The 13,904-nt window shown below is 29.5% G+C and overlaps 2 long non-coding RNA genes across 2 annotated transcripts; both read right to left on the reverse strand.

Annotated features, from left to right (window-relative positions):
- Positions 1-1,660: 1,660 nt before the first annotated feature.
- LOC139512158 (uncharacterized) lies at positions 1,661-6,820 on the reverse strand. Its single transcript, XR_011662179.1, has 4 exons — positions 6,086-6,820; positions 5,748-5,817; positions 5,197-5,256; positions 1,661-4,126 (listed from the first exon to the last, which is right to left on the reverse strand). It is a non-coding gene; the product is annotated as an uncharacterized lncRNA (long non-coding RNA).
- Positions 6,821-7,223: 403 nt separating this feature from the next.
- LOC139512160 (uncharacterized) lies at positions 7,224-11,758 on the reverse strand. The gene is made up of 6 exons (XR_011662180.1): positions 11,688-11,758; positions 11,296-11,361; positions 9,502-10,624; positions 8,966-9,033; positions 8,056-8,120; positions 7,224-7,495 (listed from the first exon to the last, which is right to left on the reverse strand). It is a non-coding gene; the product is annotated as an uncharacterized lncRNA (long non-coding RNA).
- Between the last annotated feature and the right edge of the window lie 2,146 nt (positions 11,759-13,904).

Consider the following 13,904-nt stretch of genomic DNA (forward strand, 5'->3'; position numbering starts at 1 on the left):
ACATGAATATTAACCCTGCTTTGTGCAATCCACAAGAAGAGCAGCAGCAAATACCAATTTTTGAGTCGTTTAGGTTTTAACATGCCAGAGTTCCAACTTGAGGCGAACACACTGATGTTATTGTATAAAAGACTCTTTAGTTGTAAATGTCTGTGTCATTTGATCTCTTGTGAAGAGTTGTCTCATTAGGAATCACACCACTTCTTTTTTATATGTATACCAAGCAATGAATCCATATACATTTGTACCAAATATAGTTGTCCATATTACACATAACAAGAGTGCACACGCTGAAATGTCTCGCCTTCTATACTAATCATTGATATTATGTTGATAGTCCTTAGTATAAAGCTAAGCTTTATAACAACTGTCACATAAACTTAACATTAACCAAGATAACTAAACATAGACCAATGAACCTTGAAAATGAGGTCAAGGTCAGATGAACCATGCCAGGCAGACATGTACAGCTAACAATGCTTCTATACAACATATATAGTTGACCTATTACTTATAGTTTAAGAAAAATAGACCAAAACACAAAAACTTAACACTGTGCAATGAACCGTGAAAATGAGGTCACGGTCAAATAAAACCTGTGCGACTGACATAAAGGTTATAAAATATTTCCATACACCAAATATAGTTGACCTATGGCATATAGTATTAGATAAAAAGACCAAAACTCAAAAACTTAACTTTGACCACTGAACCATGAAAATAAGGTCAAGGTCACATGACATCTGCCCGCTAGACATGTACACCTTACAATCGTTCCATACAACAAATATAGTAGACCTATTGCATATAGTATGAGAAAAACAGACCAAAACACAAAAATTTAACTATAACCACTGAACCATGAAAATGAGGTCAAGGTCAGATGACACCTGCCAGTTGGACATGTACACCTTACAGTCCTTCCATACACTGAATATACTAGCCCTATTGCTTATAGTATCTGAGATATGGACTTAACCTTGTTCACTGATCCATGAAATGAGGTCAAGGTCAAGTGAAAACTGTCTGACAGACATGAGGACCTTGCAAGGTACGCACATATCAAATATAGTTATCCTATTACTTATAATAAGAGAGAATTCAACATTACAAAAAAATTGACCTTTTTTTTCAAGTGGTCACTGAACCATGAAAATGAGGTCAAGGACATTGGACATGTGACTGACGGAAACTTCGTAACATGAGGCATCTATATACAAAGTATGAAGCATCCAGGTCTTCCACCTTCTAAAATATAAAGCTTTTAAGAAGTTAGCTAACGCCGCCGCCGCCGGATCACTATCCCTATGTCGAGCTTTCTGCAACAAAAGTTGCAGGCTCGACGAAAATGGGGTAAATAGTCAAATAAAAAGACCATTTGGCATCTTCATACAAATATGGAGCTATCCAGCACCTTTAAAGTTTGGACAATAAAGCTTTAAAAAAGACAACCCTGTTAAGTATCCCTAAGTTCTGCTGATGATAATAAGGCACACTGCCAAGCCAATGATGATGATAGACGCCAAGTGATGAAAATATAATTAAATACAAATAAATATAATTAAATATAAATAAATATAAAGCATTTGCATGTGTCATACCCTCGACCACAGAAACCTCTTACCCCTTTACTTGTCATCCAGATACAAGTAAGATAAGATGATTTTCCAAATAAATTTTAATTACCAATTATTATGATCCTACATGATACAAAATAACCAAATGAAACCAAACACAATCTGCTTCTTTAAAGATGTGTGTAACTATCAAACAAACAGTTACTTGTGATATGCTTTTGATCACGGCGGGTTGTAAATTATCTTTAAATAAAAAGGAGGAAAAGGATCTGCATCATGGATTTGGTATCAGTAGCAAAATATTACAATAATGCAAAATAAATGACAGTACTGAAGATACTATCTATTTTCCTGGTTGTTTTTATTATAGGGGGAAATAATCCTAATGTAATTTCTTAGTCTATATAATTACATATAAAAGTTTATGAATTAAAATAAAATCATGTAATTTTTTTGATACATATAATAAATTTTGTAATCATTTAGTGACTATTCTTTGTTTAATATATAAACTTAAGGCTTTCTAGTCCTTACTTAACTTATAAATAAATAATAGAATTCCATATAAAAAAAGAATCCTCAGTTTGTCTCAATTTTTAAAAATGACATCCAAAAACAATACAATTCTTATACAAAGTAAAACTGGTAAAAGCTAATTATAAAAATATTAAAACATGCATGTACAAATTATTTTTTGAGAATTACTCAACTTATTTACTGGGTAATTAAAACAAACTAAATATCTTGATTGGTGCAAAAATGATTAGATTACCAATGAAATAGCAGAGGTTGGAAAAATTTGGTTGATTATTTAGGAAATCACTGAAGTACCACTGGAGAAGGCCCCTCTAACAATCGTGAGCACCCCCCTTTTTTTTCCCCTTTATGAAAATCCAGTGAACAGAATACATTTCATTCATTCACATTTTTAACCTCAAGCTGTTTTAAACTATATAGTTTTTTTACTCCTTCCAAATTTCTAAGCTATTTGTTTTTAAATTATAAGTAGTATATTTTTATATTTATTTATGGAACCCAGGAAGGGAGATAACTAGTGTATAGTCTGATTTATTCATTAGGCCAGAATGTGGTATAGTGATTTAGTGTATGATCTGTTTGCTCATCCATCTACAACTTTAATCCACAATTATCAAGATTAAATGGGACTTTCTCGATACTTTCAAATAATCTTCAGTCTCTGCCGACAATGAGTACTATTTCTTATAACTTCTAAAGGTTCTCTAATCAAAGAATGGATTTTTTCTTTTCTTATATCTTATTACTCATATTGAAGGATAGGTTAGTTCAGCTGATATCAACATAAATTTAGTTAGAGCAGATTCTCAACTTGCATCCACAAATCTAACAATTTGATCAATCTTCCAAGGACTGCATCAATAGTTGAAGGGTGAAATAGAATATTTATGAATTAAACAGAGTTAAAAGCATAAAAATGTCAGATCTCATTATGAAAATAAATATCTGCATGTAAAAGTATTTTTTTTTAGTTTCCAAACAAACCCAATCATATTAAGATTTGGTATAACAAGATTTTACAATAAAAACAAATAAAATCAGATAAAAACCACTAAAATGAGATAAAATCATATAAAACACAAATGTTGTTATAGCAAACCTTATATATACTTCAAAGCTAAAGTGGTAATATACTATTGTCTTGAAGTAGAATATATTGAAAATTTGTATTAATGTCATGACAATTTTGTCATAATGAGATCCAACTTTTTAAGACAAAATTAAAAGCAGGATAAAAACATAATAAAAAAATTTCAAACTAACTTATCCGATTATATGATGAACTCATTTTAGGAGATGCTTCCAAAAGTTAAAACAAAGTATTTAAAAGGTCCATTCTTTCAATTGGGAACCCCAAAATTTCATTATAATAAAACAAAATACACACTGCCATTAGTTACAGAAGATAATCTGAAAGTTTTGCAGAGGCGGTTTAGAGGGTCCCCCCCCCCCCATTTTGTGGGGAAAAATTGTTGATATAAAGGGAATCACTTGGGTTGGCCTGGTCCCCTCTAAGCCAGTCAAAACCCAAACATTTTTATTTGGGGTCAAAAACATAGTAGTTAAAATATTTAACATATTCATATTCTCTTTTCATAGTGTTTGGCCATCAAAATCCTACTATTTTGGATTGTAACCGACAAAATTCATTTCACAAAGCACTTGTAAGGCTTCCATGTACATAACTTAAAAAAATTATGTAAACCTATGTACGTCTTGTGGGTACTTTGAGAATCCATATGGCATACCTTTGGGACCCCTCAAATAACAATAATTTCAGTTTAATTTTTCATCAATCACAAAACAATAATTAAATGCAAGTAATATAAATTTAAAAAAATCTATAATTTGAAATTCAATACAGCAATAAAAATACAATTTGTTAAAAACTCTACTAACAAGACTACTGTCTACAGATTGTTCCACTAGAGATAGTAACAGTTCATCTGATTGTTTGCAGGATTATTGTCTGAGGATTTTACCATACAAGGCAGCAACTGTTACACTTTCAACTGAAAAGAAATAAAGTTAAGTTTCAATTATTTTATCAAAATAATCTTAAGGGTATATAATAAAATTCAATTAAAAAAAAATCCCATATCAATGAATGTGAAAACTCTTCTTATTTTTGCTACTTCATTTTACGGGTATCTGTCAATACACAAAAATCAAATACCTGAGCAATTATTGGAAATATTTAACACAGTGAATGCAGAAGCTGCTGCTAAGTTCACTTAAAAGTAAAATTTAATGAATATTTTGTTATTTGTTGTTTAATTGACCCTTACTGAGATCCAAACAAAATTTTCTCCATGATAAATAAGTAGGAATAATTTTCTTTTGAAATTTGTAATGAAAATATGAATGACTGAATGTAAAGCAGTTATCATACATGACCATCTTTTTTATGATAGCTAGGTTTTACTTGATATCAGATTATCTCCCCTTCACATCTGGCCCAAGACCACAATTAATGACCCCACTTTTTGTTGTCCACGAATATAGTTCCCTTTAATTAGTGTATTTTTTCTTTATTTTTTTTCTTTCCCTTTCTCATACATTTCTTAGTTTTTCTGGGGTGGAAATGAAAGAAGAGAGCTGAAATAAACTTTTGGATGTTTTATTTTAACTGATTTTGATAAGGAAAGAGTGATTCGGCCAATGCAAAAAGGTAGTATTTACACTTTTCGGAACATCTCTTGACTTGCCTATAGGGGTATGGATGTGTATTGGCCAAATTTGTATGATGTAAACATGCAATTTTTCTGAAAATTGCATATATTTTTGGACTTGAACTGTACATTACACACACCATAAATTAGACAAAAAGAATAGGCAAATTTTTTTTAATGCGACAAAATATTATAAAGAACTGATAGAGGAATTATTTGTAGTCTCGGGCCTAATCTTGTTCAGGGCAAGGGAGACAAATCAGTAAATATAGATACACTTCTAAAGTAAAGGTACAACATTTTACATTGACATATATTTAGGATAGATATATAGATATCTAGGGGCATTTAAAATTAAATACATGCATAATAAATAAATTCAAATTGTTTGTTGATTAATAAATTCTCACCTTAAAACAGCTCTAATAACTCCCCAAGCAAGTAACCCCAAGGAAACTTGTGATACTAACCTGTAAAACAAAGTTCAAGGTCAGTTATTCTCAACTTTCAAAAAATATGTACATGTACATCATAATAATTGTTTAAAAGTTCTCATTTAACAAACAAAATTCTGCAAGAACATAATTGGTATTCAAAATCAAACTAATGGTTATGTTTTTTGCCCTTTGTAATATAAAAAAAAGAAGATGTGGTATGATTGCCAATGAGACAACTATCCACAAAAGACCAAAATGACACAGACATTAACAACTATAGGTAACCGTACGGCCTTCAACAATGAGCAAAGCCCATACCGCATAGTCAGCTATAATAGGCCCCGATAAGATAAGTTTTTTTTTTTTATCTCTCCAACACAGTCCCGATTTACATTTTCAATTTTATTAAGTTAGCAAAAAATAAACTTGTATTTCATCATATTGTATAGTATTTCAAACCTTCAAAAAATTAATTGATGTCAAATACTATTAAAATTATTAAAAATAAAAGCTTTAATACCTACCAACATGTTAACAATATCAGATATCCATGTCTTACTCCTAACACCAGGTTAACATTGTAATTTCAACAACCTGAAATAAAAAAAATATGTTTAAACGATAAAATTAAGAAGAGAAACATAATTATGCCTAGTATCATTTCTTATGAATTTGTTATATAATATCTTCAAAACATTGACTTGATACATAAGGTAGAAAACATTTTCATTAAATACAAGTTATAAAAAAATGTTATGAAATGATGCAGATATCTTCAATATCACACAAAAACCCTTAATAAATAAAGTTTTAAAAGTCTATAATAATATTATTATAGATTTTGTGGAACATTTCAACTCACCACAGATTTTTCCTGGTAAAGCCTCAGACTTGGTTGAAGATATAATTGACCATCTTCCTTAGAGCAGCTATCATAACTACCAAGGAGGTCCATGTCCTCATTATCTTATTGTCCATTTGCTTTCAGAAATAACATTATACATGTATAAAAAAAAAATATCAGATGCACTTAACAGTTTTAACAAAATCAGTTTTTTTGAAAATTTCCCCTCATCAATTGTAGTTACCCACTATTTCTCAAACCCTCCAAATCTATTATCTATATATAGAGCTCTGCTTACATATTTTTTTTTTATTTACAGAGCTCTAAATAATAGTCATTTTAGCTAGTATACATCTGATATTTAAAGAAAATGTGTAAAAAAAGTGAATATTTAAATAAAAAAAGTTATATTCCCTATAAACACTTAGGAAATTTAAAGTATGAGGAGTATAACAAGGGAATTACCTCCCCTTGCCTTGAAAATATGACCCTGTCGAGACTCCACATCCTTCCTACATTTAACAACAATACAAAATATAGTATAATTAAAACGAAAAAATAATACTTTATGTAAAAACTACAACACATTTCAAAAACTAATTTAGTACTTTACTTTTACCTAAGGGCCTTAGTGGCAGTGGTCTAAGAAGTATTATTGTATCTCTAGCATGTCAAAATGAGGTTGAGAATTCAAACCCAACCTGTGGTAGGTGTGTTTGACTCAAAGCTTAATTGACTAAAATTAACAGTTCCCTGGGTATCTACTGTTACTTTCAACTTTTTCAACCCATAAAAAAATGGCCATCAAGATATTACAAATTGGGCTGAAAGTGGCATTATACACCAAACTTCAATCAATCAATCCATCTTTTTTCATCAATATGTTCTACTCTGCTTCTAGTGAAATAATTTTAATTTTTAAGCTGAAAGCACTGCAAAAAATAACAAAAAGTTGGAAAATTATATAACAACAATTCAGGAAACACAAAAAAAAACAATATATTCTTTTTCAAATTTTTTTTTTTTTTTTTTTTTTTTTTTTTTTAGATTCTCCATTCTTAACCGACTGAAAGCCTTTGGAATAGACAGACCATTTTTAAATTTATTTTTTCTGTTTCATTTGAATTTTCATTTTCAAAGTAAAAATGAAACAGGGGGTTGGGGGAATAACGAATAAGATCTACATAATGAAACATATAAAGTTCAGTTTCTATAAGGACGACAAGAAAAGTATGAGTAATTTGAAATTTTAACTACAAGCTTCCAATCTAGTTGAAAGTGGAGAATCTTTACACATTCTTTTATTTTTTTTATTTTGTTGTTATAAAAAAATTACATTTTTTGAAACATATACAAAAGTTTTCTGACTAACTTTCTTCACTGTTATATCATATTATCATTTTATGTGGCAGCCACAGTCAAAGTTTCCTGAAAAAGAAATAAATATTCTTAAAAATATCTGTCAAAACATATGATCAAGCCTATATCAAAATTTAAACTATATCTAATACAATTATTAGCAAATAAGGATGAAAAACTAAACAATGGTTGGTGTGTGTCATGTTTATTTTTTTTTATTATTCTTTTTCATGAATCATTGCGTTGGTTTTCTTGTTTGATATTGTTTGACATTTTGTCATATTCAGTACCTCTTATAGCTTACTTTAAAACTGGTACTGTAAATTCAGAAATTATTGCATTGTGATATTCAACCAGTTGCATTATTTACATTCATATAGATTTTGCTCATTGCTGAATGTCCTACGGTGAATGTAATTTGCTTCCTTTATTGATAGTTGTGTAGTTGGCAATCTTATAACATCTCTTTATTCTTATATACCCCTATCCAGATTACCGGTATAAATAAACTTATAATTTGGATTTTCATTTTTTAAATGTTAGATCTACATGTGTACATAAAAAAAGTCCATGGTGCATTTACATACTCTTAGATGAATAATGAGTTCAATCTTTTTTTTAGTTCTTACCATAAAATTCAGCTCCAATGGCTCTTTCCCAGCTTCAATCCCTACAGACAAGCTGTGGTGCTAACCTGAAATATAAAATGCTTTGTCAATCAAAATTGTTTTAAAGGATCACTTCTGGAATACTGTATCTACTTTATATACATGTGACAGGTTTTGAGAACATTGATAAGACATCAATCAAACAACCCAATTCAATCCTTAAAAGCGGTAGGTTTAAAAGGGCTAAAGTTGGCCATAGGATTTTAATCTTTTATAATTCAGGTCCAAATGCTAAAATTTTTTTTACAAAAAATGATGTAAATTTAATTTTTGATACAAAATAACCACTTCTTTTTTTGGCACATAACAATATAAACTACAAAGTTATGACCTCTTGATTATGCAATTCTGGTGTTTTTTCAAAAGCGCCAATTAAGGTCCAACCAATTCTTCACAATTTAGAACAGTTTTCAGCATAATTCACTTTCCCTGATCCAGTAATAGTGTAGGTCTTGTAATTTAAATATTACCCTCGGCACCTATAGGTTACTTAACATTTCGGATCAAAGGTATTCTTTAAGCTTTTAGGTAAGAACATCGCATTTTGATAATATCTCCCAATTTAGCTAATTATGGAGTCTACAGTGTATTATAAAGAAGCTTTTTCTTTTATGTCGCCATAAGTCTCTTGATATATCCATTTAAAAACCAGATTGGGGCCCTTTTGGAATTCTTTGATGAAAGTTGAAATTTAAAATCTATAATAAGGCCATATTTTGCCAAGTGAACATTGTCATATGGTACTGATAAAATAAAGAGTATACTGTTGACCAAACTTTTATAAACCTTTAACCCTAGTCAGTATTTATTTCCAAATAATATTATTTATAGAATTATTTTTTTTAAACAGGATTAACATACTGGTACCTACCTTCATATTAGCTGTATTTGACCACCAAGTCTTATTCCAACACCATGAAGACATGCCACAGAAAGTACCTAAAAAGAAACACATTTATTAATTTTACAAACCAATTTCTATGTCAACCTAAAGATTACTTTACAAATTGTTCTGATTTCTTACTTCATGTACCAATAGTATAACATCCACATATTCTGTAAAATTTATAAAGATTGAAAAACAAAAAAAAATTGTCAAAGTTTTATGATTTGAATTTCAACTGTACTCAACTAATTTGAATAATGAAAATGAGTTGTCTCCCATTGAATGAACAAATGTTGCTGTTAATAAAACTAGTCTCCCCTTGAGATATAATTCCTATCTCAGGATTTACTCCAGTAAATGTGATAAATATTCTTGTTAATGTAACTGGTATCTCAAAATATTAAACTGGTAAATACATTCTTCAAAGATGTTTTTCACGCAGAAAAGAAAGATGTATATGCACTTTTTTATCAAATATTTCTAGAAAATGTATAAAAATGGTTTGACTTCAATAAACTTGCCTTCTCAATTTCATGGTAAAGCCTCAGACTTGGTTGAAGATTTTATTGACCATCTTCCTTAGAGCTGCTCTGCTGGCTGCCAGGGTGGCTGCCATCATTATCCGATTGTCAATCTGTCATTTTTTGGTCCATTATTTATAGAAATGAATAAAGATATCAGATGCACTTTCAATTAATCTCCTATCTTGAAAATTTCATCAAATCAATTCTACAAGAAGTAACCCATGATTTCTCCCACCCTTAAATCTATTATCTAGAGCTCTGTTTACATTTTTTTTATTTACAGAACTCTGAATAATAGTCCTTATTAGCTAGCTAGTATACATCTGATATTAAACCCAAAACTTGTACAAATGTGAAATTAAAGTAAATAGTTATATATTCCCTACCATGAGGAAATTTCAAGAATAAGGAGTTAAACAGGGGAATAATAAATTACCTCCCTTTGCCAAAAATTTCACCTGTTTGGACTCCACATCATTGCTATATCTAACAACAAAAAAATGGTATAGCTTATTAAAAATAAATAATTTGATATAAAATATTCAAACATTTAAAAAAATTATTTAGTATATCAATTTTCAAATTGGTGGTTCTCTCCAATTACTTTGACTTTCTCAACCAATAAAAAAAATGGCCACCAAGATATAATCAATATTGCTGAAAGTGATGTTTAACTTTAAAATCAATCAATCTTTTTTCACCAGGATGTTTCTTTACTTATATGCTTCTTTTGAAATAATTTGTTTGAGCTAAAACATTGCTAAAAATAAGTATAACAAAACATTGGAAAAATATTTATATAATACAAATCAGAAAACTAAAAAAAATACATTTCTTTTTCTTTTCTTTTTTTTTTTTTTTTTTTTTTAGATTCTCCATTCTAAAAGTACTAGAAATGTTTTGGATACACAAAGACCATCATTAAGATAACTTAAGTAGGTCTATAAGTAATAAAGTAAAATTATGAAGGATCAATTTAGCCTACAACTTTCAGCTTTGTTGAAAATGGAGAATCTTTACAATTTTTTTTTTAAACATACACAAAAATAGTCTGAATTACATTCTTTTTTTGTTTCAGTTGAATTGCACAATAATTTCCTGCAGCCACAGTTGAAGTCACCTGAAAAAGAAATATACATTCTAATATCTGTCAGAACAATATTCAATGCAAAGAAACAAGTACATGTAACTGGCAATTGCACTTATGATGCATAGAACATTGCTTTTACCATTATTTTGAAGTGATGTATAGACATGAATTTACAATCAACCAGTCTTCCTTTGCAAACAAGGGATTTTTTATTATTTCATTGTTTCATCATAAATCACAATCTATTGGTTTTCTTGTTTGAATTGTTTTACATTTTGTCATGTTGTAGACTTTCATAGTTATATGTAAGGTATAGGTTTTCCTCATTGTTGAAGGTCATACAGTGACTATTAGAAGAATGCATCCATGTCATTTAGTCTCTGAGAAATCTTTATTTCATTAGCAATTAAGCCACATCTCATTTACTTAATTTACAGGGACAATTTTAGATATCGTAAAACAGATTGAAAGATTTTTTTTAAAGTTACAGCATAATTTTTGATTTCGTTTATTTATCTTGTTACCGCCTTCCGGATTATATATACAGATTTAGAAAAATTAAAATATAACGCTTCTCTACACAGTTTAAATATAATACTTCTATGCATAATCAAAATATAAAACTTCTTTGCATAATAACATTCTATGGTATTTACATGCTCTTGGCTGAATAATTCATTAATTTTTGTATTGGTTCTTACCATAAAAGTCAGCTCCATTGCCCACTCCCAGCTTCAATCCTTACAGACAAGCTCAGTGATGCTAAGCTGAAATTTAAAAGAACATAAAATGCTTAGTTAAACAAATTATTTTGAAAGGTTCACTGTTAATGTATGAAAATTATAAAGAAATGGGTCATATTCATGTAATAGATGTTGAGGACAGACTAGAGAGCAATCCAACTAAATAATCAGGTTAGAGCCTTTAATTTACACATATACATTGTATTTGTACTCATATAAAAAGTGAGAGTAGAAATTAATTACAGAAATTAAATGTTTGAATATTTTAAGGCCAAGAGAGTAAAAAACATGTATCTTTATACTTTGATAATTGATAATTTATTTCTTTTCAAAACAGTACTGGTACATACCTATATATTAGCTTTATCAGACCACCAAGTCTTATTCCCACACCAGAAAACATCTCACAGAAAGAATTTAACCTAAAGTATAAAAATTGACAATTTATATACTTTACATTTCAATTTCCCTGACATTAACAAAATATTGTTCCGATTTCTTACTATAACCTAAATAACTGAAAAATCAATATAAAAGATTAAAAAAAAAAAAAAAAAAAGTCTTATAAGTTTATTATTTGAATTTCCAACTCCACAAAAATAAGGATTTAAATATATTCCATTGTTCATAAAGGTAAATTATGAGTTATCTCCCATTGAATTGCAAAAATATCATTTTACATTAGCAACATCATTATCTCCACTGTAACTCCTCTATCATATGCCCTAAATATACATTTTAATCAAATTACCAATAGCATGTATGGAAATTTTTGACCTTTTTAAACATGCCTTCTATTTTAATCAAATTACCAATAGCATGTATAGAAATGTTTGGCTTATTTAAACTTGCCTTCTTATTTTCTTGGTAAAGCCTCAGACTTGGTTGAAGATTTATTTAACCATCTTCATTGGAGCTGCTACCATGGCTACTTTTATATGCTTTTCAACATAGGTTTTTGTACTGATCAGTTCACTGAATCCATTTTATCCAATTAATGAAATGTCCTTTCTGTTGGATTTCACCAAATATACAATTGTCCCAAGAATGTTCCAAAGCATCTCCCAATATTTTCTTTTTCATGGCAGCTGAAGTAATTCTCGATATAAAACACAAATAATTGTTTGAATTCATACATAAAACAGTAAAAATATCAGATGTGCTTTTAGACATGTAACTTGTATTTTCAAAATTGACCAAATGTTTTTTGAAGTACACACAATTTCTCTTTTCCGTTATTATTTAAACTATGTTTACATTTTTTTTATTTACAGAGCTTAAACAATAACTTTTATATAAATTAGCAGACATCTGATATGTAAAAACTTAAACAGAGGTAACACAAAAAGAACAAAATAGTAATTGGCTAAAACCAATAAATCACACAACATTTTTTAATATTTTGGAGCAATAAAATATCCCTTGTTTAAAGTTTTGCATCATGCACATAAGCATAAAAATTATACTCCAACAAGAATGTGTCCACAGTACACGGATGCCCCACTCGCACTATCATTTTCTATGTTTAGTGGACCGTGAAATTGAAATAAATTCTTTAATTTGGCATTAAAATTAGAATAATCTTATCAGAGGGAACATGTATACTAAGGTTCAAGTTGATTGGACTTCTACTTTATCAAAAACTTCCTTGACCAAAAACTTTAACCTGAAATTTGCACTATCTTTTTCTATGTTCAGTGAACCGTAAAATTGGGGTCAAAACTCTAATTTGGCATTTAAATTAGAAAGATCATATCATAGGGCACATGTATACTAAGTTTCAAGTTGATTGGACTTCAACTTCATCAAAAACTAACTTGACCAAAAACTTTCACCTGAAGCGGGACAGACGGACGAACGAAAGGACGGATGGACGGATGGATGAACGAACAGACGAACGGACGAACGGACGCACAGACCAGAAAACATAATGCCCCTCTACTATCGTAGGTGGGGCATAAAAATTGATCATAGCCATATGTAGCTCAGTTGTGCAATTTGGTGATGACAATCAACCTTAATCAATTTGCATGCTCATTATGAGAGCTCCAAAGATATGAGTTCAAAACAAAAATTCTTACCGCCTTAAAAAGTTTTATACAAAAAGCTCCCAATTCAAGAAAAATTAGAAATATTATAAACTTTTCAAACTGCAGATTGAAAAAATGGGGGAAAACTCCTCAAGCAATTTCATACTAGGAAATACACAACTTCAACATGTGTACAATCTTTCTGCAAAGTTTCGATGGTGCAGAAACACTGAAAATAGAAAATACAAATATTATGCCAAATGGTGCTATATAGTGAAATATTTACACAAAGAACCAAATTTAGTAATGTGAAAGTGAACTCAAAGATGATACTGATTCTTTAAAATAAAAAATAATTGTTCATATTCAAATTGCATGTAATACTTCATTAATTTAGTTTAAACTTTAGTAGTTAAGAAAAATAGTTCTGAAATTAACAAACCAAAAAGTGATGTTTTTTGTTCCCAAATTAAGTTTCAGATAGCATTTAGATTGGTGATATCAAAATTTGTTTTTTTTATAAGATTCGCTTCCTAT

The sequence above is a fragment of the Mytilus edulis genome, chromosome 2 (genome assembly GCF_963676685.1).
Source record: "Mytilus edulis chromosome 2, xbMytEdul2.2, whole genome shotgun sequence".
NCBI classification, from domain to species: Eukaryota; Metazoa; Mollusca; class Bivalvia; order Mytilida; family Mytilidae; genus Mytilus; species Mytilus edulis.